General features: G+C 41.1%; 1 protein-coding gene across 1 annotated transcript in view; it reads right to left on the bottom strand.

The window, feature by feature from the left end:
* VPS13A (vacuolar protein sorting 13 homolog A) overlaps positions 1 to 20,517 on the bottom strand; it is a 290,475-nt gene that overhangs the window by 23,013 nt on the left and 246,945 nt on the right. The gene's annotated exons all lie outside the window — the stretch shown is intronic.

The raw sequence follows: 20,517 nt of genomic DNA, 5'->3' as shown, positions 1-20,517 counted from the left end.
TTCCAAGTGGCCGTATTTTATAAAAAGCGCAGGAATCTTTTCTGCAGGAAACGCAGGTACAGCAGCCCATTCAAAAGCTGTGCCCACATAAAAGCGGCATGTAGAACCGCATAGATATGAACCGAGCCTTAGGATCAATTCCAATTGTTATCTGCAGCCTTGGAATGATTCTTGGTCTTTATAGAGTGAATCAGGAAACTGCAAATGGAGGTGACTAGATGGAGCTGCCAGTCATTGTAAAGAAGTATTTTTTTCCTATGATCATCAGCTCCATCTAGTGACCTAAATGCGATATTTTCCGATTTACTCTATTTTGTATGAATGAAGAAAATTCAACCTCAAGAGAAAATTGTCTAACATCCAATTTTGCCTCCACAGAACAAATGTACAAATAGACCCCAAAGTGTATTGCTACCTTTGTGGTCAAATTTGAGAACCCCCAACTGTATGTTTGTTATGTAAGCATACCTAAAAGAAATGTAAAAAAAAATACATAGTTGTTTCTTTGGAGAGGTTTTATGCAGAGGAGTGTAAGCTATTCTAAACTTTTTCAGAGGGACAAAGTGGCGATAGCGTCAGTTTCCCCTCGTTAACATACGAGGAACCCAGTCCTTGAGATCTGTAACCCTTTGTTAGAACAAACAGCGTTCAAATGTAGCTTACAACTGATGATGAGATCTGCCAGCAATTACAGACAGTAATGTTAAACATTACTCCACAGCCTTCTCCTTAACATTATCTTATGTAGGAATTTTAAGTAAAAACATGGACACCCATCAAACTCAGGCCCAAGCATGGAGACAACCGTTTCTTAATGTTGGTGAAGTGAAGTATAGGCTCATAGGCACCATGGTGCATGAGAAGCTCACTTCAATCTTGGAAGACACACATGCCCAATACCTTAAGGTTTGGGGCCCATGAAGAGACTATAATGCTCCAGCGAAAATTGGCCGTGCCCTGCTTTCTTTATAAAATACCTCAGTAGAGGTTACTGAGGCCTAGTGGTTGGAGCACACAGGTTTCCTTCTCCTCTCCCTCTCCTTCCTTCTCTTCTTTTATTCTTTTTCTCAAGCGTTTTCATTCATTCCCTGCCCCCTCCCTCTTTTAGTAGCATATCTGCTTTCCTTTTTAGTGTCCAGCGATGTGACCAGCCTAACCAGCAAAGAGTAAACTCCCCCATTAAATATCACTCTGGGACTCTTTATGACCCTATCTTGGCCACCTCGCTGATTTTTATTGTTAATTGTTGGTGCCTTTGCTACTAAAAGGTACCTCATCTTGTGAATGTCTTACTATGCTGTTATTTGTGTAACTTCACACAGTTGCTGCTTTTTGTATGCAATCTATTTGTAGATTTCTTCACAAAAAAAAAAGAAAAAGCTTTCAATAAATACTTCATAAAAGAAGAAAAAACTATTTATAAAGGTAATAGCAATGTTATTTAGATTGTGCAATCTTAATCTGAAAATTTAACAAAAATTGGTGTTCTCTCAACTGGCAGTAAAAGTTGAAAAACACTTGAAGGCAGGTCTGTAACCGACCCTAATCTATGACATAATGAGCATAAAAAAACCTTTACAGTATATTCATTTTGCACCACTGTAGACACTGGTTACATGGAATAATTTGCAGCTTTGTGAGACTGTTCAGTGGAAAATACTGTAAAGGGATACACCGTGAAAACTACGCAGTGTTTCAGTGATTACAGTTATTCAAATACATGCATCAGCAAAGCACAACATGCTTACCTTCTAAAATACCACTTTTGATATTTTTTTTCAATTTGAGTCTAATCTATGATCAATAAGTAATTAAACTACACTAATCAGGACATTCTATAAAGCTGAAGGAAAATAATGAACTATTGCCCATAGCAGAAAATAACTTTTTACTTTTATTTTTGCTGCTGGCATCTAGTAATTTTCGATGACTATGGGTAAAACATTACAGTTATTTTTCTACCAGTTTTGTAAAATCCTCCTATTGGTGCAAAAAAAAATCACGATGATCAAATGAAAACGGAACTAAATCTTTCTATTCTTTACAGCCAAGGAAGCTGCCATCGTAGCTTCTGTTTGATTTGCAGTTGCCATGATGCTGCACATGATCAGTTTTGACACCATTTGATGGATTGACAGTTTGGTTGAGAATCCAAGTAACTGTGCCAGGTATCATTCATGGAGTTACAGGTATCACAGATGGAGACCCAGTGGATCCTTTAGATCCTAGGGACCTTAATAGGGATATAGACCTGAACTGTTTTCTCACCAATTATTGAAACTGTTTTATGCCCTATCTTTAATCATTCATGACACACCTCGAATGTAACTGTTTTGGGAAACCATTAAATCAGTGGGTTTAGTCCCGCTTCAATATCAATTGCCAATGAATAACACTCAACTGAAAACTGTAGTAGTTTAAAAATTGGCACAAGTAGGAAATAAAATATAACAGGATGTTAGGAGAAAAACTATATGTTTTTTAAGAAATTATGGTAGCCCACAAGTCATTCTGTAATTTATTCAAAATAAAAATGACCTTCAAATTGCAACATCCAGATTTTCTTTAACAAAAAAACACAAATGTTAACTAACTGTGTCACACCTGCTGTACACTGTTTATATATTCAGTGCAAATGTCAATTTTTGCTAACGTAAATGGTTCACAGCTTTTCTCACTGGGATTGATTATGTGATATGGAAAGCAGACCATTCCATTTTTTGTAATCAGGAAGTAGGAAGTGATCAGAACCCACGGGGCCTTATTATTAACATTATATCCAATTATATTCATTATTTATTTTGACTGGTTATATTTTGTTCATCCTGTTTATTAGAGAAGTCATCTCACTAGACTTTTTAAACTTTCTCAAATGCTTCAGGGGACCAAGAGCACTTGATCCAATTTAGATCTCTCCTGCCATTGCTAAGCAGTGAAGTTAGACAATCTCCCCCCCCCCCCCCAGCTGTCTGACAATACTGCAAGGAAGGAGATGGATATCAGAGTGACAGTGCTGGTCTCTGGCAGTAGGGGACACACTAAAGACCAGTACTGCCATTCACCAAAGATCAGACAGCCTGTGGCACTTTTGGGGGAAGTTTACTTAAACTGAAGCACTCAGATTCTGATACAGCTGTGCATGGTAGCCAATCAGCTTCTAACTTCAGCTTGTTTAAGCTTTGACAATAAAACCTGGAAGCTGATTGGTTTCTATGCAGAGTTGCAGCAGATTCTGCACTCTCCAGCCTTAGTAAATAACACCGTCGATAACTCTATCTGAGGCCGATTGTAAATATACACTGCTCTGCAGCACTAGGCGATCTTTCACTTTTATGAATGATCAGCTCTGCAGGGTTGTGTCATACACGACACCGGTCTCAACAGCAATGATCATTCATTTATAGAAGTGAATGATCACCTAAACTTCCAGGATTCATAAGGCCTTATAGCTTGCCATTTTCTATCATTCAACCTTTTTTCAACACATCTATAAAGAGCTGCAACTAACCTTGAGTACAAAACGTTTGTGGGATTAGTATGGCACTATGGCATAGGAAGAAGGAGCACTGTCAATTAGAGCAGTGTTTCTCAACCACCAGGCCGCAACTTGACAGATGTCACAGCCTTAGCAGAGCTGTGTGACTCTGACTCATGCACTTTGTATGCTGTGTTGTGTATTACATAGTCCTGACTATAGTGTTTATTTGCTCAATAGAGGTTTGTTGCTGTGTGGTTTGCAACTAATGAAGTTCTTCTTTAAGGTTGGATCAAAGTGTTAGTTCTGTGTATGTGTGTATATACTGTATATTGTGACAGTGCTATGTCCTGCCACTGGGTGAGGTTAGGCAGAGGATCCACAGGAATTTGCATTAAGGCAGAGTGCAAAGCTCCGGAGTGTTTATTGTGAGCAGAGAAAACAGTTTGCAGCTTTCTCTGGGTTTTGTATTCCCAAACTCAGGCCTGGAGCTTGAAGGCTTCAAAGTGTCATTAGTTGGATGAAGCAGTCCGGTCTTGCTGGAGACCTGCAGGCTGTGTGAGTGCACAGGTGTGTATATCCAATATAAGCCAGGAGCTGGCCATAGCTCAGGACCCTTGTTTGGAGATAGCTGTGTGATCCAGCCAGGAGAGGTGATCCACTCAGGAGACAAAAGTCCATGTGGGAGAAATTCTGTGCCCGTACGACTGGGAGAGTTGGGACACTAGAGTGAGTCGGCAGGACTGAGAGAGCTGAGGCAACTAGTGAGTCCAGGGAACTGGAAGTCTGTAAGTCTCTGAAATGTAAGAGAGCACAAGGAGCCAGAAGATCACCAATCTAGAGGCCAGGAGGTGGGACTGTGCAGCAAGGTGCTGTAATTAAGGCTGAGTGACTAGAAGAGGCAGAGAACCAGTGCTAAGCGCAACAGTGCTGCTGTCAGGAAAGCCAGGTGGCTCAGCATTTTTTCTTTAACCTTTTTCACTTTTGAAAAGCTCCTGCACAAGCAACGGGAGTGTTGTGAACTTTTCTGTTTGTTTAAAACAAGTAGGCCAGAAAGCCTTTAACTACAGTTTGGACTGCCATGACTCATTAAAACACTCAGCACCACTGAGCTAACCAAGCCACCATATGATTATATGCAGACTATTTACAGTTTAAAGAATATGTAGGCACAGACTATATATTCCTTATATACTTTATTAACCCCTGGAAATATGATTCCAGCCTTTTCATGTGGGCAGAAGACTTGTAAAACTCTATGAGAGGCTGAAAGCACTTGCAGCTGGACACTAACCCAAGCAGTAGACCATTTAGGGCAGTATGCACCAAGGAAAAAATGCAAGAAGTCTGTGTCCAGGACATTCATCCCTAAGTATATACTGCCCTAAACATTAATGCCAATAGGTACACTAGCCAGCCACAGCAGCTTTCTACCTCTCAGAGTTTCACAGGCTGCCAACAGAGAGGCCGAATAGCGTGCCTGTGCCTTCTGCACAAACTAAAATGCCAGAATCTCATGCACAGGTGCTAAATGCCCCGGGTGCATGAGGAATAACATGATCCTTTAAGGGTAGGCTCTGCACAGATTTTCCAAGCTGACCAGCGGCACTCAGGTGAGCTGAATATACTGCTGGTCGCAGTACCTGCAAAAATGTCTTCCCATCTCCATACCCCCTCACCAACCCCCCCATAATGCCCCACCTTCTCTCTTCTAGGTATAGCACCACTATCCCTTCCTAATCACTGTACCTCTCTGTCACCCACCTACACCCCCCCGCCTTGTAGGTTACAGCAACTCCCACCCTCCTCCCCTTCATTCCACCTCTCTTCTACCCACCTAAACCTTCTTCCTCAGTCAAAGCACCTTACACATGCCTCCTGCTGCCATGCTTGTCACACAGGAAATGTATTAGTCTGCAGACCCATTTGGGAACAATGCACTCCCAATGTGGCTGGTATCTTATCTCATTTGTTCCTAAAGTGTAATTCCTCCCTAATCATAACTATTCTCAAAAATGCCCCACCCCCCTTAAGCTACGGCCAGTATTCAGCACAATGAGAACCATGCCTAACATTTCCCACGGTGCACTGCGTGTGCCACACTTATTTTTTATCACAGGCGGGAGACTTTTGATTCTGCATATAGGCCTACTGGTTTAAGAAAACACCCCTGTAGCCAACCTTGCTGAGAAGTGTAAGAGGCACCAACTTGTGTCAATCTTGCAGTTTTAGAGCTGAACCCCCACCCCCAGATAAAAAAGAATATCTACGGCCCTGACTTTATAAATTGGGATGCTTTGCAGTTTACTTACTAAAGCTGGAGAGTGCAAAATCAAGCTCACTTCTGTATAGAAACCAATCAGCTTCCAGGTTTTATTGCCAAAGCTTAATTGAACAAGCTGAGGTTAGAAGCTGATTGATTTCTATGCAGAAGTGAGCCTGATTTTGCACTCTCAAGCTTTATTAAATAAACCCCTTTGTGCCATTTTCTGCAGGTCAACAGAAGGTAAACATTCCCAGTGAAGTTCACTAAAATCCATACAGTTCAAAAAAATTGACCATAACTGCACTTTTTTCTTCTCTAAAAAGTGAAGGTACACTTCTAAAAATGGAACCTGTGCCAGGAGATATGTTGCAGGTACCATTACTAACCTGAAAAATATTGCTAGTTGCCTGGCAGTCAAGCTGATCCTCTGGCAGCAGGGCTTTCTAAGTCACTGATCCTGATCTGTAGATTTATCAGTGACTCAAAATACTGAACAACAGATCAGGCTGCAATGGCAGCCTTCATATTACATTCAAGGAGAAGATGACTATTTGTGTGACCGGCTCTTATCTCACTAAAGAGATTATGCCAGGCTGGACATACAATTATGACTGTGATATTGTTCAATAATAAGTTGCTCGCATGGCTCAAGACAAACTGTTCACACATATTTAGCCTGAAGTTAGACTTTAAGGCTATATTCACACCAGCGACTAAAGCTGGTGCGAATAGAAGCATCAGGAATTAGAGATTCCTGCTACTGCTATCAGTGAGAAGGTGTGGCCACCAGCCCCTTTCACAATAATGACAGGTCACAAGAGGCCTGCAGGTCTTTGCTGCTGTCCACACCATCACCTGATCACTGCTGAACAAGCTTTGTGCACGTCCAGCAGTGATCTCTGCAAGTAAATCGCTGGATTTGCAGAAAGCAGTGAATAGATGCGGCTGCCTGCGTCCTGTCATCATTGTGAACTGGGACGGTGACCACAACTACCTGCTGAGAGCCACTGAGAACAGCAGCAGGAATCAGAAGATTCCTGCCACTACAATTTGCACCAGGTCTAATCGCCACTGTGAATGTAGCCAAATAGGTAGTATATCAGAACCATAGCAAAAAAACTAAAAAATGTTTTCTGGTCTTTGCCCTGCACACAATCCAGGAGTTCTGGCATTTTCCAATAGAGTCAGTGTACCGGAGTATGACATTTCATATACATTATAACTGAACTGAACTAAGCACATGTAATAAATATTTTATATGACAAACCTGTTTAGCCTTAGAATAGCCTTAAAGGATAAGTTCACCTTTGGGAACATGTTACATGTTCCACCTGTTTTTAGGGTGGAACAGGTAACATGTTCCCATAGTTGCAGCTGCACCTGCTGCCCCCTCCCTCTGAAGTTAATATGGGGAGAAGTTTCCCTGCACTATCTGTCAGATTTTAAAAACAGTGTGGTCATGCAGGGCTCTGCCTACAAGGCCACATCATTCATTCACGGACGTCCGTGAATGAATGAACTGCAAGTCCCGACAGCTTTAGTGGCTGTGGGCTTGCAGTTTTCTTTTACAAAGAATTTTATTATAGAATAGATAGGAGCAGTGAATCAGTCAAAAACAGATACATTGACCAACAGGAATAAAACATACAAGGTATTCGATGAATATTACAAAATACGTACTGATGGAGAGACATAGAAATAAATAGCATACTTAAGTGCCGAGTATAGAAAGAGGAAAAAAAAGGGGAGAAAACAATAAGTTGGGGCTTGCAGTTTTCAACGAACTACCACGGCGCTGTGGAGTGCCATGGTAGTTCATTGAAACTTCCTGTCAGAATATCCCGTACGACAAGCAGATATTCTGACAGGTCTGCAGGAGGATCTACTGATCACTGGTGCAATGCTTTCCAGGCTCCTTTAGACAAAAATAATAAATGCACATTTTTTTATCTGCAAAAAAATGTGCATTTATTATTTTTGGCCAAAAGGTGAACTTATCTTTTAAAATGTGGTCCAATTGTGTAATGGGGCTATAGTGAGCTTTACAGAAAATCTATGATCACAGCATACACTTTTATTCTATAACATCAGCCTTGCAATAACAATACGAACAATAATTATTTTTGACAATGCAATATAAGCTTACTTAAAAAAAAAAAATCTTCCTTCATGTTTTGAGTTCTGCCCGTCTCCCGGCCCTCTCTTTCCACAACTTTCTGAATTCCCTGCAAGCTTTGAAGTTTCTCCTCTGCTCTTTACTTTCAGTTACTACATATCCCTGGGTACCTTGCTGCCTACAAGCTATGATTCCTGTACTGACTAAAACTAAACTCCTCCTCTCACCACTCTTGTAGCCAAAAGGGGAAGTTAGACTTGTTTGCATCTCCCCCCCCCTCCACTGCCACATTCAGCACTTTTTGGGGGGAGAGGGGGTGGGTACCCCCTTCCACGTCTGGTCAGAATGCTGTGACGACGTTTAACCCCTCCTCCTTGCCCCCGCAACCTTCTGAGACACATCACAGGTCCCCAAAGTTTGTGGGGCCATTCACAACTCATGCATGCACAGTAGGAAACTGACTGTGAAGCCAGAAGGCTTCACTACTGGTTTCCCTTACCTAAGATGCCAGCGCCTGCACCCAAAGTTGATTGAAGAATTGGCTCAGGTGAGGACATCACTGGATCCCTGGACAGGTAAGTGTCCTTATATTAAAAGTCAGCAGCTACAGTATTATTTTAGGGGAGACTGGAGTTCCTCTTTAAGAAGGCCAGCTCTGTGAAATGTGTGACATAGCAGTGCCCAGCAACAGGACACATTGAATATGTGTCACAGAATTCCAGGAAGTCATGATATGGGAATAGGAAATTTCACAAAGTAATTTTGCACACGTCAAGATCATTAACGGTTAAAGGAATAGGCTAGAAATAATTAAAATAACTGTGGAAATGAATATATGATTTTACATTTTAACCAAAGATATGCTTTAACCACTAGCCTACAGGGCACTTATACCCCTTCCTGCCCAGGCCAATTTCCAGCTTTCAGCGCTGTAGCATTTTGAATGACAATTGCGCGGTCATGCAACACTGTACCCATATGAAATTTTTATTGTTTTTTTGTGACAGATAGAGCTTTATTTTGGTGGTATTTAATCACCTCTGGGTTTTTTATTTTTTCTTAAACAAACCAAAAACCACTGAAAATTTTGAAAAAAAAAAAAACTTTTTTCTTAGTTTTTGTTATAAAATTTTGTAAATAAGTGATTTTTCTCCTTCACTGATGTGTGCTAATGAAGCTGCAGTGATGGGCACTGATAGGCTGCACCGATGGACACTGATAGGTGGCACTGATGGGCATTGACAGGCATCACTGATGGGCACTGAAAGGCAGCACTGACTGGCACTGTTAGGCGGCACTGACTGGCACTGATGGGTGCCACTGAAAGGAAGCTCAGATGGACACTGATATGTGGCATTTATGTGCACTGGTAGGCACTGATATGTGGCATTGATGTGGCACTGACAGCTGGCAATGCTGGGGCTACAATGATCATCAGCGTACATGTCTCTTCCGCAGAATGCCGATTACCGGCTCTCCTCTCCTCTTGAGCTGTCGGCGTGATAACCGGCATTTCCCTGTTTACATGTGATCAGCTGTGATTGGACACAGCTGATCACATGACCGAGCCGACATCTTCGGCTCATTCCGTGGATCTGTGATCCGCTGTGTCCGAGGGACACAGCGCACCGCCGATTGCCATGCATCGGGAGCCGCGCATGCATGGTTAGAATGGGAGGACGTCATATGACGTCCTCCCAGAATGAGAGAACCACCTTCTGTCCGTCATATTACTATATGGTGGGCAGGAGATGGTTAATGGTGACATGCATGGTGGCAGCACAGTGGCTAAAGAGTTAGCACTTCCGCCTGGCAGTACTAGGGTCGTTGGTTCGAATCCCAGCCACGGCACCACCTGCCTGGAGTTTGCATGTTCTCCCTGTGCCTGCGCGGGTTTCCTCCGGGTACTCCGGTTTCCTCCCACACTCCAAAGACATGCTGGTAGGTTAATTGGATCCTGTCTAAATTGCCCTAATATGTGTATGTATGAATGTGAGTTAGGGACCTTAGATTGTACACCCCTTGAGGGTTAGGGACTGATGTGAATGTACAATATACTGTATATGTGTAAAGCTCTGCGTAAATTGACGGCACTATATAAGTACCTGAAATAAATAATACATACTGTATAAATATGCATGTAACCTAAATTGTATAAATAATGTTTTAATAAAATGTAAATGCTGAATAAAAATAATAGGGTGTAAATCTGGTAAGGTGTGGAGATCTTTATAAATACTATAAAAACAATCCCTTAACAGCAAGGCCCCATACACATGGGTGACGAAATTGGATTACTGCAGCACTTTATGTTCCACGGAGCTCTTTGACTGGATGAATTGGTGCATGAATGGCTTCTAAAATGTGATCTGTTATTTCATCTTTAACAAATTGTAATCACAAAATGTACACTGCTGTAAATAATTGAATATGTAATCCCAGCCACGGCACCACCTGCCTGGTGTTTGCATGTTCTCCCTGTGCCTGCGTGGGTTTCTTTCGTGTACTTCGATTTCCTTCCACACTCCAAAGACATGCTGGTAGGTTAATTGGATCCTGTCTAAATTGGCCCTAGTATGTGTATGTATGAATGTATGTTAGAGTCCTTACATTGAGGGTTAGGGACTGATGTGAATGTATAATATATATGTAAAGCACTGTGTAAATTGATGGCGATATAGAAGAACTGAACTAAATAAAAATAAAAATTGTCGGAAAAAGTAAGCGGGCACTTACATTTAGCAACGTAAGGAGATGCCTTTACAAGAACTAAACTCGACCTAATGCTTTCTGTGGCTTTTGAAAACTTAGTTTTAGTTGAGTCATTAAGACAAAACTGTTTCATTTCATGTATTCTGGGCATGGCTAGCTTGAACAGCCTGCTGCAGACGATGCCACAGCATTTTCTAGGAATTGAGGCCAAGCTCCTGTTCTTGTCAATCTATATTATGAGATACGTACTGTTAGAACCACTGTACTGTTTATTTACTTCTGTGTTTTAAATTTCTTTATTTAGTAGACCAACATATTTTAAAATAGAGATACCCTAACATTCTGTAGCAAATCGTCCTGACATTGCTTGGACCGTCATTGGCTGTAAACTGTTCAGACACTGAGGAAGAAAATCCGAACCACACTTTTAACCTCCTATAATCAAGCTTCCCAACTGGGAGGATGATTCGGTGTTGTAAAGCAATGCTTTTCACCAAATACATTGTTGTATGCAATTATAAAAAGGACAGCTTAATCTCATCTATCATCAGAACATTTTTTCAATAGTCCTGTAGAAATTGCAAACAGGTTTTTTTGCTTAAACTTGAGTTGGGAAGCAGGGTTAATTTTATAGTAGACTTATATTTTATAGGTAATTGTTTATGAACTCTATACTTGTTCAGTGATTTTCCTATGTATTTATGCTAAACCCAAAAAACACAAATATTATCATAGTAAGGTGTGCTTGCAGATCTTTGCTGTGACCCTAGCGTTCTTTGTCACCTGCATGCCTTTGCATTGATTGTGATAGGATGTCCATCCCTGGGAAAACTGGAAACTGTGCTGCATTTCTTCAATTTGTAAACACTAGGCCTGACTTTGTACTGTTAAGGGCTCAAAATTTAATAACTTTTTCCAGTCTAGAGTTCTCAGCAAAGTTTATGAGGTCCACTGATTTGTTTTGATTGTATTGCATATCAACAGAATTCTGTTTGGAAGATCAGGTAAGCAATGTGTTTTTATTCTATAGCAAAGCATGTCACACCTATGCTTGAATTATTGCACCTGTTTCCACCATCTTTTTAAGATTTCACATGCCTATTCCCATGCATGAAATTGTTTAAATTGTGTTCATTTTGGCTATGCACTGTATTATTTTGAATTCAGGGTTCACAAATGTTCTCTCAGAGCTGGATAAAAACACACTGTTCCTCTGTCGAAGATTCCCTGTACACAGTGTTTCAGTTGGATACTACACACAGCAATATTGTTGATTAAGAGCTGCAAAGTCTTATTTGTTCACAGGCAAAAAGGGTGTTTATAAAAGTTTGACCTACTGCTTATGAAGACTGGAAGATCATTCAGTTGTATAGCGTTTAACCTCCTTAGTGGTAATCCCGAGTGTAGCTCGGGGTAAAATTTCTATACCAAAAGCGGTAACCCCGAGCTACACTCGGGCTTACCATGCGGTGCTGCTCTGGGGGTCCCTGCAGCACTTACCTTGTCCTTCGCTCCCGCGATGTGTCCCCTGCAGCGTCCCCAGCCATCTCCTCCGGCCGATGCCGGCATCCGGCTTCTGTGTTCCGGTCCCTGTGGCGTCGGGACGTACGGGTGCCGGAACCGGCAGGAAATTTGAAATTTTTAAAAAATTTCATTTTTGCTGTCATTGCTGTTTCAATGCATTTCACATATATTTTGTCCCTACTGCTTTGTCCTGTGCCCTGCCTGCATTATGAATGTTCTTTCTGCCTGGAAACTGAGAAAAGTCCATGGCGTCCAAAAAGCGTCCCTTTACGTCAAAAGCGGTTTTAGAGCAGCGATAGTAAATCAGAACCACTTGCAGAATTGAGTGATAATGATTTGTGGGGAAATTCGTCATCAGACACTGAAAACGATTTTGCGACTTTGCTCAGCGATGTGCGAATTTGCCTCTGTATTTCAAATTTCAGTGTTTTTGGTTTGATTATATTATTGAATTAAATTTATTATTATTATATTATTATTTTTTATGATTATTTATTAAATTATAATTTATGATTTTGTGTTTCAAATTTTATCATATCCGGAATGTTTAATAGACTCTTGTTCGGACAGATTTCAGTGAGTTATTCCTACAAATTACAGCCTACAATAAAAAAACTACATATTTCCATGCAAAAAAATGGTACCGCTTTCAGCACATAAAATCGGAAAGAATCATACCGCCAAGGAGGTTAACAGAGGGGATGCTACAGGATTGTACAGAGTTTAACAGAGGGTGATAAGTACTTTTAAGCATTATTTTATTTTGGAAATTCTAGGTTCTACAAAAGATTGATGGTCCCTAGTAGTATAAACAAAAACACTTAACATCCAGAATATTTTAATACAAATGTGCTGACATGATAAGTAGATTGCAGCAGATCCATGAAAAGCAAGCAGGAATGGAGCAGATGTCTCAATGCTCATCTCTTGCTGAAGACATGTGCCACCTTGACCAATTTAACATTTTCACTATTCCCAGATATTTCTATTATCTGTTTGAAGAGCATCAGTGCTGAACAAACCTTTACAGCATGGCAGTAAACCTTCCCAATATGCTGCTGGTTCATTATCTTGATGGGACTTTGATTTAGTAACCAAGAAAGTCCAACAGCAAGATTACTCTCATAAAAGAAAGGAAGACCGTTCAATGTAAATGACTGAATCTAGCTCATTGCTTTCAGTCAACTGTCAGCAATACTCCTTGCATAAATTAAAATTCATTATTCTGTTGCCTTTTGTTAGGAAAAAAAACTTTATACATTTGTGATGAAACCATCAGTTCTAGAGCAAAAAAATAGAGGAGGAAAAACTTTACATACGTTTCCTTCAATCCGCAACCAAACAATGTATTTACATTGTAAAGGCAGTAAACACATACTTGTGTAAAACACGCAATCTAACGGTTTTAAACTTTCAAAAGTATCTCTTTAGCAAAGCTAGCATCAGCTTTGGTACCCCGTTGGAATCCAAGTAAAAGTATTATGATTTGCCATTATTTCATCTGCATTATTTCTATTTTGTTTGAAGACTAACACAAAGCGACAAATGTAGAAACTGTTTAGCTTTAGCTAGACAAGCCTTGCTTTTCCATGATCAGTTATACCTATAAATCGGTGATCAGTATTCAGTAAATGACAGACATTTATCCAATAAATTGACTCTAAACGCTCTAATAACCTGGAGCTTACAGGCATACAAATAAAAGCTTACATCCTGCAGCTTTTAGGAGCAACTAAAATTAATAACATTTTCCCCGAGTCATGTAAAAGCTGGGTCACAGGCATTTAACATGCAAGTCAGAGTATTAACCATTTGTTCAAGATACAAAAAGAAAATGTCCTTATGGTTTAAAATGTTGCCTCTCTAGATTGCAAATGCATGACATTGATTCTAAAGCTTCACCCAGTCCAGGGACCAAGGATGGAAAGATGGGAATCCAGGTCTAACTGATGAAAAGGACAACAGTTCACAGAGAAAAGGACATGCAGCCATCATGTTATTTAACAGCTTTCTAATCAGTTATTATGAGTTTTACATAGACCTTTTCAAGTCTGAGCAGTGAATTAATGGAAACTGTTGTGTGGAAGTGTGGAGCAAACCAGAATTCCATGACAAGGACTCTTCTAAAAATGCAGCATTACCCAAACTCATCTCTGACTTCACTTACCAATAAAGTGGGTTAACATGTTCTATAGATCCACCTATATAGGTAGATAACATTTTATGCAAATTTTGACATTTCCTGTAAAAGCTAAACTCAACCCCATCCCTGAGCCTCCCTTATGGTGGTCTTATTGACCAAATCTAAGGTTTTGGAGCTGGCAGGGGCAGTACCAAGCTAAAATTTTATCTGCCTATCTATGGACCAACTGCTTGTTTACCATTTTGTTTCACTAAAGAAAACCTCTGTTTTTTAATTAATTCATCATGTCTTCAATGTGAACTGCCCACTTTTTTGAAAGGTTTACAATCAGACTCTAAAAATGTTTACATAAAAATTTTCAATCCATGGAATTCCATCCTAGTTATGGAGATAAAAACCCCAATTTGCTAAATTAGTAGAAATTGTTCACACTGTAAAGTGAATTTTTATTTCTCTTAATGAATGACAAGATCATATGCAAAACAGCAGGACTTTTGCTCAGACATGATTGACTGAATAAATTGAACACAGCTTGAACTCATTCAGTGAGCCAATTGAAAATTTACTTTGCAAAGTGAACATGCTCTACTCCTTTAGTAAATAAGTGTCTTTGTAAAACAGAACTGACTCACTCCACAAGCCTCTAAAGCCCATACACACGGGCCATATATCAGCCGGTTCAATAGAAACCAGCCAACATTCGGCCCATGTGTACATCCGCTTGTCCTACAGAAGCCAGAAGAATGGCCAGCTTCTATTGAACGGGCATGCTGGAAAACCAGCATCCTATCAGTCTTGATTAAGGGCTGCGAAGCAAGAAGCTTCTGAAAAAAATGGGTAAGGTAGGGAACTGTCCCTTGAGGGTACTCAGAGCCAGACACTGGTCAGGAGCAGATTAAGGAAAGGCCAGTATATAAATCAACATACAAACAGCTCCAGTAGGTCTCACATGTGCAATGGTAGATCATGCAGGAGGTAGATTTTCTTGCTCTGAGCAAGATGGGGGTGACTGAATCAGATATACCCCTAACTGAGTTTCAACAGCCATGCTAAGTACAGAGACTAAGAAACAGAGTGGAAAAGGAGGCCTTGAGCCACTAAATCTGGCCTGTTTGGGAGAAGCCAAGGTGTCTGAATATGTCTTTTTATCATGTCCTGTTACAAATCAGTGCAATGAGAATCGCTGGAACCCTTCCCACTTTCATCTTGCACAATTGAGGGAGACTCTTTACCGAATGAAATCACAGATCAGCTTGAATGGAGACCAGGGAATCATAAAGACATATACTTTGTAAACTAGGGCTACAAATCTGTGCAGTTCGTTGTAGAATCTGAAGGTCATGATGTCCGCATCTGGTTCCCCCTACCAGTGACAGAGGTTTTGGAAGATTTCAGAGTACAGAGACCACTCCTCTGGGTCTATACATTGCCAGCTTAGAAGGTCAGCCTGCCAAATGGCTGGAATGTGAATTTCTGCTCAGGAGAAAATCAATTTTGTTTCTCTCAAGGCAGCTCGACGCCCCCATGATGGTTTATGCAGCCCAATGCTGTGGCACTGTCTGACTGTACCCTGAGTGGATGACCCTGCAGATGCGGGGTCCAGAGTTAATCTGATCTCGGTTCCAGATGGGGAGTCTCAACTCTACTGAGGTCATGGTTCCCTGGACAGTTAAATAATTATAAATTCCCCCAAAGCAATAAGGCTGGTGTCGTCTGCTGTCACCGCCTTCAGGGCATGGAAACGAATGACTTTCCCGACTTCAGTGCAAGGTTGGAAATCCACCCCACCAGGGAAAGAGTTTTTGCATAGACAGACATTTAAGACGATCCAGAGAGTGGATCTGTTTGTTCCATGAGGTGAGAATATTGAGCTGAAGAGTCCCAGAGTGAAATTTGGCCAAGAAGACTACCTTGAATGAGGCTACCAGGCTCAAGAGCCCACATGCAGAAGTGAACTAAGGGGTATCATTTAAACCTTAAAGAGACCATCTTTTCTGAAGGGAGAAAGATTCTGGCTCGGGCTATGTCCAAGGTTAAACCCAGGTACTCTACGTTACGTGGAGGACAGACTATGGAAAGTTGATAAACTAGCCAAATATTTAAAGGCACCGAATAGTCCCTTTGGATTTTTGCTAACAATATTGTGGCAGAGAAGTCCTTCAGCAGAAGGTCATCCAAGTATCCAGTGACATGGATGCCCTGGGTCTGCAAAAGAGCAAAAAGTAGAGCAAGCACTTAGGGTGTAGAGAAAAGCCTAAATATTGGTGCTAAATTTAGAAGTCTCCTAAAGCAAAGTGTAAAAAGGAGGGAAGATGGGGATATTTAGATAGGCATCTTTTGGTGATTCTATGCAGAATTTTAGTACACAAAGAAATATGCTCAGATACTTTACGTTCCATATGGGCGACTGCCCCATTTGGCATTTGGACTGTGAAAAGGTTTGAATTAAAACTTTGTACCCTTTCCTCTGAAGGAAGTGGCATAACCACTCCTTGTGACTGAAGTTCTTGTAAGGCGGTCCATAAATCTGTGCTTTTGGCTTCAGGAAAGTTTAGCAAAGAATTCAGACATGGCAGAAAAATCTGTTTTTGTCAGATAGGACCCATTATGTATGACTGAGAGGAAGCTAGATCAGAGGAGGGGAGCAGTGTCATTATAGAAAATTGCTCCGGGACACGGAAACAGGGGACCATGGCCCTGAACCTGTATGTAGGCAGATGGAAGAATTGCCCTTTAAAGGATAAGTTCACCTTTGGGAACATGTTACATGTTCCACCTGTTTTTAGAGTAGAACATGTAAAATGTTCCCAATGCTGCAGGCACCACCAGCTGCCCAAGCCCCCCCACCCACTCCCCCACCCCCCCCGTGAGAGAGCTATGAGAAGAAGTTCCTCATACTAGCTGTCAGTATTTAAAAACAGCATGGCCGTGCGGGACTCCACCTACAAAGCCACATCATTCATTCACAGTGTTGGCTTGTAGTTCTAAATAAACTAGCACATCGCTGTGGAGCGCCGTGGTAGTTAATTGAATATTCCTGTCAGTATATGTTTCCCCATACGTCCTGTACAGGCAAGCAGATATAATGACAGGTCTGCTGATCGCTGGTGCAATGCTTTATAGGTTCCTGCAGCCAAAAATAATAAATTTACTTTTTTTACCTGCAAAATGTGCATTTCTTATTTTTGTGCAAAAGGTGAACTTGTCCTTTAAGGGTTGCTCCTTTTGATTGAGAGCAATGGTCTCTAAACTGTGGCCCTTTGCCTACCTCTGTCTAACCCTTGGGACACTATTCCATCCTCAAATGAGACCAATGATAGGCTGCTATTCCTCCCACAGACACCAATGACGGGGTGCTATTCCTTCCACCTAAACAAATGAAGGGACACTGTTTACTTCCACTGATGTTGTGGCATTCTATAGTCCTACTGGCCACAGTCCGGCCCCCATAGAGTCTGAAGGACAGTAAACTGGCCCTTTGTTTACAAAGTTTGGAGACCCCTGGTTTAGAGTATTGACGTGGGTTTCCTCAGGACTTTGGACTAAATGATCAAGGAAGAATTGTGGCTGAGGGAATGAGCACCACTATGTTCCCTCTGTGCTCTAAAGGGGCAACGTCATGAAGTTTTAGTGCAAGCTTTATTTGCCATTATTTGGAAATTATATGACCCTGTATGTAAAGGTGAAGCCCAGTTGCACATGTTGGCCAAACGAAAGGAAGCTGGGATCCCCTTTACATGTATAACATCCTGTGGCCAACTACACTCATTGCACTATGCCAAGGTGAGCACCTATTCCAGAATCCAGTGCTCGAACCAAACATTATACTCGGTGCCTGATGCAAATATTAATGAAGGATGATGGTCAGTTTATGAGTACATAGGATTATGTAAGATTCTGATGTCCCAAAACAACAAAACAGAAACTTTAATTAAATCAATGCTAAAAAGCAGACCTTTACCAAACTGTCCATCTACAGACCCTGTTACTCTGTACTAAGGTGCTAAACTTAAGGTGGTCATAACTATTGTATTTTTTTTTTTGGTTGGCCTGTGGATTGAATGAACAAAAGGTCTATCGGATTCCTCCATCCACACTAATCCCCCTACTTGGCTACTGTATTCTGATCAGAATAGCTGAACAGCAGCTACATCTGACTGAATCCAGCCACTGTTTGACTGACAATTTAGCACCTGGCTTTTTCAATTTTCTAATCAAAAGATGTTAGGCAGGAGGGGGTGACAGGACCAGCCACTAGGCAAATATTGTCTGGTTCTTCAGGAACCAGATGAAATTCAAACAGTATATGGTAGCTTTATTGTTGCCAAAACTGCTTTTAAAAAAGAAGACCTTTTGTCTCCAAACATACAGTATATCTGCCCCCACACTGTACAAATTTAAGGGGCACTCTGTAAAGGAATCTGATGTTTGCCTAGAGGCAGCGAATGTGTGCTTACAGGTATTACAATCAATGTAAATAAATTATGACAGGATAACCTTTAACCTTTTTGTTAATAAACTATCATTTTGCAGAATGCCTTTGGGCATAAGATAGGATGTCTATACCTTGTTTAACAAGTTTTCACTAACCAGCTTAAACTGGACTTGTGAATGAAAAACATATTCATGCGCATTATATTGTTTCTATTGCATCATTCTTTAAAAAAAGAAAAGCATGAAAAAATGCACATATGCAACATGCCTTAGAGCAAATGATGACATTATCTACTATAATAATGACCTTTAACCACTTGCCTACCGGGCACTTATACCCCCTTCCTTAGCAGGCCAATTTTCAGCTTTCAGCTCTGTCACACTTTGCATGACAATTGCACGATCATGCAACATTGTACCAATATGACATTTTTATCATTTTTTTCTCACAAATAGAGCTTTCTTTTGGTGGTATTTACTTGCCGCTGGGTGTTTTACTTTTTGCGCTATAAACAAAAAAAAAGCAAAAAATTTGAAATAAAAATTTCTTTGTTTCTATTATGTAATTTTGCAAACAGGTAATTCTCCTTCACTGATGTGCGTTGATGAGGCTGCACTGATAGGCGGCACTGATAGGCGGCACTAATGAGGTGGCACGGATAGGCGGCACTGATGAGCTGCCACTGATGATGGGTACTGATAGCCGGCACTGATAGTCGGCACTGACTGGCGCAACTGCTGGGCACTGACTGGCAGCACTGGTGGGTGGCACTGGTGGGCACCAAAGGTGGGTGGCACTGCTGGGCACAGGTGGATGGCACTGCTGGGCACCAATCATCAGGGCACTCTTTGCTGCTCTTTGCCATAGACTTCTATTATATCCTGAAGGTGTGGTACACTTTCTGAAAGCGAACCAAAACTCCTGCATTCATGAATTTTGGTGTGCTTTCATAAAGTGCACCAAACCCACAGGATATAATAGAAGTCTGTGGCTAAGCACAACAAACCCACAGAAACGCTGAGGGCACTCTGCACTGCACCAACGGTGTGGGTAAACCACAGTGCAGCAGTGTGAAAGCAGCCTTATACTACTACGCCCAGTGTATTGCTTCATACTGACCTGAAGATCTCGTTTCTTGCTGCTGGCAGCACTCTGGAGACCGCTAGCCGGGATAAGAGGTGGAGTGCAGATGGTATCACTCCGCATGGGACAGGAGCCAGCACTACAGAGGAGGTATTATTTTATGTGGCACCCTACTACAGCTCCAACTTTACAGTAGTCCTTCTGCACTGCACTCTGATGCTCTGGAATAAAAGCCCAGACCGTGATCTACCAGTCACATGGCTGCATTCTACTGGTAGATCATAATCTATGGGTTGCTGACCCCCGATCTAGTCTATAACATAATGTATAATACTTTTATCATCTTATTTTTATAAAGATGAACTACAGGTTACTGCAAAATGTAACCTTGCAGTGCCCTCCCTTTCCACCTGTATGGGATAAATCATTTATTCTAGAGGGTGTGGAATTAAGTAAATTGCATATCTTATTTCTTGCTTCTGCCTCTCCAAAGGAGGGCAGCAAGGAATGAGGTATGTGCTGTGCTTAACATGTAAACAAAACAAGCATTTAACCCCTGCAATGCTGGGGGGCATGAAAAGGTACATTTTTCAGCAGCACAGAATTCAGCTTTAAGACGAGCAGTATTTGATATGATGAAGCATTAACAAAACATGACATGTTAAACCTTACCTAGATGAAATAAATGAACTAAATCTTAGGACAAAAAAATCTATGGCTGAACACAATAACAAAATGTCCTGTTTTGAATACTGTTTATTTT

This window comes from Staurois parvus, unplaced genomic scaffold, assembly GCF_062004578.1.
Source record: "Staurois parvus isolate SC_StPar_1 unplaced genomic scaffold, SC_StPar_1.0 ptg000549l, whole genome shotgun sequence".
Classification (NCBI taxonomy): Eukaryota; Metazoa; Chordata; class Amphibia; order Anura; family Ranidae; genus Staurois; species Staurois parvus.
This window is presented reverse-complemented; position numbering and strand designations above follow the sequence as displayed.